Source organism: Crocuta crocuta, unplaced genomic scaffold (genome assembly GCF_008692635.1).
Source record: "Crocuta crocuta isolate KB4526 unplaced genomic scaffold, BGI_CrCroc_1.0 scaffold445, whole genome shotgun sequence".
Classification (NCBI taxonomy): domain Eukaryota; kingdom Metazoa; phylum Chordata; class Mammalia; order Carnivora; family Hyaenidae; genus Crocuta; species Crocuta crocuta.
This window is the reverse complement of record NW_027530847.1, coordinates 2,908,610-2,915,299: the sequence shown is the minus strand read 5'-3', so window position 1 is coordinate 2,915,299 and position 6,690 is coordinate 2,908,610. Positions and strand designations below refer to the sequence as shown.

At 58.1% G+C, this 6,690-nt stretch overlaps 1 protein-coding gene across 5 annotated transcripts in view; it reads right to left on the bottom strand.

Annotated features, from left to right (window-relative positions):
* Nucleotides 1-6,690, bottom strand: part of NOL4L (nucleolar protein 4 like) — a 117,287-nt gene that overhangs the window by 25,249 nt on the left and 85,348 nt on the right. Inside the window, exon 1 of one of the 5 annotated variants that reach the window (XM_077769335.1) lies at nt 4,306-4,321. The exons of the other annotated variants lie outside the window; for them this stretch is intronic. The gene's annotated coding sequence lies outside the window, so the exon portion shown is untranslated. Of the gene's footprint in view, nt 1-4,305; nt 4,322-6,690 lie in introns of those variants that run through there. 5 annotated transcript variants of the gene reach the window in all.

Below are 6,690 nucleotides of genomic sequence, written 5' to 3'. Positions count from 1 at the left end.
CCCAGTAAGGACCTCTGGCAGAGGCCCCCCCCCCCAAAAAAAAGCCTTCCCTCCAGGGCCCCCTCACAAATGACTCTTTTCTAATGAGCAAACACACTTTGTTTCGAACTTTCGGAGGCTGTCCCTGAGGCAGACACATCTGTTCTCCAAGTGCTAGGGAACCAGCGTGGATTATCCGCCCCTCCCCCACGATGCCGGGCTGGCAGGGAGTTTCCTGGAATTTACAGCTTCTGTGCAGCCAGTGTGTGCCCTCTGCGGCCAAATGCACCACGCGAGCTCAGCCCAGCTCAGGGGTCCCCACGAGGCACACCCAGAGTCTCAGGGGACAGAGCCCAGGTGTCCTGTGCCTTCTTCCCCTCCCACCCGACCCCGCACTTCCACTCACCCTGCCTCCCTCCTGCTGGCCGCCCTGCTCCTTGCACAAGAGCACATCCACCCAGTCTTCCTTGGGTGAAAACACGCTCACTCACATTCACGCAGACTACGTTCTCACACCCGGAGGGGCACGCTCGTTCAAAAGGCTGCCTTGGCACAAAAGGCACAAAGGGACAACAAAACTCTCCCTGGCGCTTCCAGGATGGAACCTGAGAGTGAGAGGGGTGGCTGGCTGGAGAGGGACCCTTGGAGGCTCTGGGAGCCAAGGGCAGGCACGTCCTCGCTTGGGCCACTTGATCCTTGCTGGCTGCCCAGGGCACGCTGTGCTCAGGGCCTGACCTGAGGGAGGAAGGCCTCTCCTGGCTCTTGGGTGTTCCTGAAAACACCCATGATTTATACGACTGAATCTATTAACATCTGGAAGCGCCATCTACTCAAAATGCTTCATGCCATCATTCACCAAGCATTTACTGAGCACCTACTATGAGCCAAGCACTTTCTGGGCACTGGGGAGCAGTGGACAAGACAGAGCCCTGGTTCTCTGGCACTCACTGTCCAGCAGGGGAGGAGATGGACAATCAGCAGAAAAACACCTAATGGCTGTGGTGAGGAGGGCTATGGAGCAGAACGGAGCAGAGCAGGCGGGAGAGGGGCCTGCACAGCCGCGTTTGTCAGGTGGCCAAGGAGGGCCTCGCCGGTTAGGAAACATCTGAGAGGAAGCTGGCAGGAAGTGAGGAAGGTTACTATGCCGGGGTCTACACAGGGACCTTCCAGGCACCGGTACATGCGGGTGGGTCCAAGGAGCAGCCAGGAGGCCACTGTGGCCAGAGGGGTAGCCCAGGGGCAGTGGCGCCACACTGGAGTGTCCCCTCCCAAGGTGCACATAAGCCTGGGCGGGGCTGTCTGAAGCCGGTCCACAGAGCACACAGGGTTCTCACCCAGGAGCGGGGAGAAGTCAGAACTGCTGGGTGCAGCACTCAAGGTGCCCACGTGCTACCCTCACTCCACTAAGTTTAAAACGTGAGCAGATGCCAAAGTTCATTAGGTGCCAAGTGCCCCCTTGGATCGACTCATTTCATCCTCCCCACAGGCTCACCTGTGGGCCTAATGAAGGTAGGTAGTTATCGGCCCCATTTTACAGATGAGAAACTGAGGCTTCAAGCGGTTAAGGTGACTGCCCAAGCTTACAAGTGGCAGAGCCAGATGTGCACAATCCTGAAGGCCCAGACACGCCCTCCTTCCGGCCCTCAAGGCCTTGCCCGCCTTGGCCAGCTGCCCCCTCAGCAGGAACACCCGCTGTCCTGTGGCCGCCACGGTGCAAATTCCGAACGTGTACCTGTCTCGCCCACCAACTCTGGCTCTGGCTCCACCACTCGTTCTTGTTACACAATCTGTCTGGACCAGCAGCCCCTGCAGCCAGGCATATGCCCCCCCAGCTGCAGTGCATCAGCACACTGTGGGGCTCTGCCCTCAGTTTCCCCAGATAACCTTCCATCCTTCCAATGGGCGGCCAGGCTGTGTGCTTCCTGGACCGCACACAAGGCCTGTGAGACACAGCGAACGGGCTGAACTATCGGGCAGGATCCTGGTGTTTGATGAGGATGTGGCATTAGCTTGACAGTGACAGCCTGGGTCCCACCGCACACAGTTCTTGAACGGAGACCACGTGAAATCTGGATCGAGGCCAGCGGGCAGGGGGCATCGCGCTGCCCTGCAACGTCTCCCTGCTAAGGCCGGCCGCCCCATGCGGAGCCTAGGGTTTCTCTGACTCAGATCGCTTAACTGTCCACCAAAACGACCCCCTCCACCCTGCCCTGCCAAGTCCAACTGGGAAGAGGTGAGCTAGATTTTACATTGACGCCGGCAATCACCTGATGGCGAACACCCAGGGTGCTCTGGGGCAAGGGTTTCATGAAATTTCCCTTCCACAGCCCCATTAAAAAAAAAAGCAGGCACCGAGTCGGGCCGATCCCAGGACGGGGACCTGCCCTGGGAGATCTGCCCCAGCTGCCCAAGGGTACCAGTGCGAGCAGCAGAGCTGGGTCTGAACCCAGGCAGCCAGTGCCCAGAGCCCACATCACAGAGCCGCCACACCGCTTCCTCCCTTCAACTGTAAGAGCCAGACTCCTTAACGACAGAGCGTCTCAGGATGAGACCCAAAGGAAACTCATGGGAGATGGAGCTATATTTACACACACTCCCACACACGCGCGCTCTCTTCAATGAGTAGACACACATTTTCTGAACATCTACTATGTGCTCATGTTGTGCCGGGGGCACAGACGATGAAGGCTCCTTTCCTTCAGGACCTTGTCATCTAGGCAGAGACACCAGCCAAAGATTCTGCCCCGCGTGTAAGTGCGGGCGAGAAGGGGACTGCGGACCCCCCCATCACGTCACCGGAGGACTGCAGGGCTCTCCCCAGAGAGTGTTCTCCCAGCCCGCAGGGTTCCGCTGTGTGAGCCCCAGCTCTGAAGGCTGTGGTTCTGTGTAAGGTGCTAGCACTGCTGCTGGAGCCGCTTTGTAGGACAAACCAAGCATAGTCAACCTGGCGGGAACACAGAAAGTGACCCCCTTGCCAGTCGGCTGCCCCCGCGTAGCCCCCAGCTGCAGAGGGGAGGTTTCGACCTTGCCCAGCGCGGAGCCAAGGCTGGGGGAGCAGGCTACACAGGCCCCTTCACGACAGTGCGCCGGTGTATTGTGTACCGCAGTCCCGAGGAACAGCAGGAGGCAGCCAGCGCAGCCTTGTGAGTGGCAGGCTCCTGGGCCTGTGCATTGACCTAGGGTGTTCTCCCTGCTCACCCAGAGGTCACGAGTCAGGCACCTCTTGCTTTTCCCTTCTGGACTCTCAAGGGAATCTGATCTACTAATTTCTCTCTTTCTGTAAACCAACTTCAGTGAAATTTTCATTAGAGAATGAAGGAGTGTAGGCAGTCCTTCTGGGCCACCTCTCCCCAGACCCCATGAGAGTGACCAGCCAGCTGCCTGCCCCCTCCCTGGTCCCCCGGCTCCTCTTACCTCTGACCTCAGACACCTTGAAGCCTAGAGCCTTGCCACCTGTTGATAAAAGGTGATCATTCAGCACCAAAGGGCCTGAGCCTCTGTGGGTTTCAAGGTGATAGCGCCGCTGCCTTGCTGCAGGGGGAACTTCAGAATGTGTGGGGAGCAGGTGAGCAAGCACCCAGCTGGCCACTAGGACACACCCCAATCCCGGAGCCCTGACTCTGTCTGGGCAGACGGAGAGGAACTGGACCAAACCCTCCCTGCTCTTATCTGCAGTCCAAAATTCATGGGCAGGTTCAGTTTCTCTCCACCCAGGTTCTGAGGCCCTTCCTCCTCTGCAGGCAAACTAGCACCAGCCACTGCCCAGCCTAGGAGGAGGAGAAAACGGGAGAGCAGAGGGGAAATGGTGGAAACGCGCCCGTATCCATGGCGGGTAACTAGGAGCAGGTGCTATCAGTAACCTGATTATTTTACAACTGGGGTCAATTTCTTGGGAACTAGGTTCCTGGTGCCTCTGAAGTTGAGCCATTTGCATCCTCCAGGACAGGGATCCTGGGGCGTGCCTCACACAACATTTTCCAGCCCTTTCCTCTCAGCTGTAACTCTATCTCTACCACTTGCTTTGAGAGAAAAAAAAAAAAAAAAAGAGGAGGATTTGCTGAGAATTTAGTGCAATTGTAAGCCATAAGCCCTGACCAGGAGCCTTGGGTGTATGTTTCAGAGAAGGTGGGGGATGGGGGGGAGGGGCAGCGGGATGTGCCAGAGGTGTTTCTGGGCCAGGCAGGAGACAGACCCCTCTGTCTAGCCCCCACAGTCTGTTTGATGAGAGGCTAAAGCTCCTGCCAGAAAGATGGCCAGGCTGGGACAGCTGCCCCAGCACTAGCTCTACCCCAAGCAGGTGGGGACCGAAATGTAGAAAATGAGTACCTCCTTCTGCAACACCTGCAGGCTCCTTCTGGGCCCTGGAATTCTTCAGTAAAAGGCAACTCTTCCCCTTGTCTCCATGTCAGCGAGCATTACACACGCAGCCTTCTGAGCATGCCAAGAAGGTACTGAACCGCATTTGACCCCAACTTAACCCCTTCGGTTCATCAGATGGTTTATTAATGGAAGACGAACCCCCCCAGGATTGGAAGTAGTGAAGGGACTGCACAAGTGAAATCTTAGGGTGGTCTGAGCCGCAGCTCCTGGGAGCTGTGGGGTCCCAAGGCTGCCGCTTCATGCTCCACGCCAAGCCCACCTGGCCACCAGAGGAGGAGGCTAGCCTCCCAGGGACACTCCCTGCACAATTCTACTCCTTCCTGCTAACACCTCCTCTGCTGACTAGTCCTGCGAGTTCAAGCCCTTTTGGGAAACGTGAAGTGGGGAGGGCTGAGGCGGCCAGTCCCTTGCCACCCTTCAGGTGCTCTCGCACACATGCACGGGGTCCGTCAGAAACCCCCACACACAGGGAGATGCTCTGTTGTCCCTGCTGTCACCAACATCTGAATGCTGGGAGTGAGCATTTTCAACACCTTCCTGCTAGTGTGTCGAGTGTAAAACAGGCTTTTGTTTCCTGGGCAAAGGCAACTGGCTGTTTTCCCAGCACTCCTCACCACGAGGGCCTCACGGATACCCCGGGCCCTGGCATTAACAGGGGTCTCTTTAAGAGGGTGGCTGGAGAAAGGAGTTGCAGCGGGGGGTGGGGTGGGGGGGTGGTGGTGAGGAACCACTCAGAGCTAACCCCCTGCAGGAGTTGCAGGGAGTTCCTTCCAAGAAAGGGACCCAGACAAGGCAAAAAAGTTCTTGAGAAACTCAGGGCAGTTCAGCTCCACATGGCCCCAGGGTGGCTGAGGCCACAGAAGATTCCCCAAATCCGCCTCCCCAGCTGGGAGGAAATTTCTGGGGTCTTCTGCTCCGGAAAGGTGCTGAATGGGGTCATGTCACACAGCCCAAGCAAAGTGGTATGGGATGAGGTGCTGCCTTGAAACCTACTCTCTAAAACAAGCCCAGCTTCAGATGGGTTAGACAGGAGCTTGATATTATTTAAAGACACATTTAGGCCCTAATGGGTTTCCAATGAAGGGGTAATTTACTATGTAAGGACTGAACTACCCCTGAGGCCTGGGCCAGATAGGGGTCTTTCCCCCAGCCCGACCTCCAGCCCAGAAACAGGGGGCCATACTGCACCCCTAGTCCCATCACACAGACGGTTTGCCCCAGAGGAGTTGTGAGAGCCCCTGAACACCTCTCCCCACACCCCCACCTGGTAGGCTGGGGGCCCCAGGCTGGGGTTTCCAGCTGATTCTGGGATAAGTAGGGCTTTATCTCAAGGGAGAATCTATTTCGAGCCACAATCCTTCTCAGAAAGAGGAGGAAATCACAGAGTCCAAACACCATTTCAGGTGAAATCAGGAGGTTATTAATCTCCCCTCAGAGCAGACAGAAAGAAAAATCAATGTTTTAGAGGGGGAAAAAGGTTCCATTTGAATTAATGGGTTTGTGGCTTCTCCATTGATCTGCGCCTCTTCACACTTTCTTTTTGTGCTTTTGTGCTCTTGGGGAGGGGGAAGGGAGAAGGGAATGGGGAGGAGGGGGGTGGGCCTCCCAATAAGGAAAAGGACGGTCTAACCTTAACCTTTCTCCAGGAATAATGCTAATTAGCCAGGCTTAATGAGAACTTCCCCCAGGAAGCGCGGCCCAGTAGGGGCGACCGGACTCGGGCAAACGCTGCTCCAGGTGGGAGCAGGGAGGGGGAGTCATTTCTGAACTCGAGCAGCTGGAATAAAAACTGTGGGCTGCACACCCCCACCCTGCCCCACGAGAAGTGTCCGGCCCAGGAAGACTAGGTGGAGAGCGGAGAGCGGCCGGCGGAGGCGTAAATCCAACTTAACGCGGGAGCGCGCCCTCACTCCGGCCGGCGGCCCCCGCCCCGTGTGTCCCCTTCATCAAGGAATGCCCCTTCGCCAGGGTCCGCCGATGCCCCCAACTTCCGCTCCGACGATACACCTGAGCAGGGCACCCGGTCCCCTCCGGGGAGGGACAGGGGCCTGNGGCGGGGGGCCCCCTCCCTGCCACTCAACGCTTCCCGTCCTCATATCCCCAAACAGTCCACTTCCCTTCTCGCGGCGGCCGCGGTGGCGGCAACCCGAGCCCGGCCCCCACCCCGCCGCCTGCGAACGCCTGCCTCCCCGGGACGCGGTGCCGAGCCGGCTGCAAACGGTGTGGCCGCCGCACAATACCGCGGCGCGGCGCAGCGCACACAATCACCGCCCCCCAGGACCGGCGGCGCGCAAGGCCCCGGAGTGGGGGGCGCCCGGGGGCCCCCCCCGG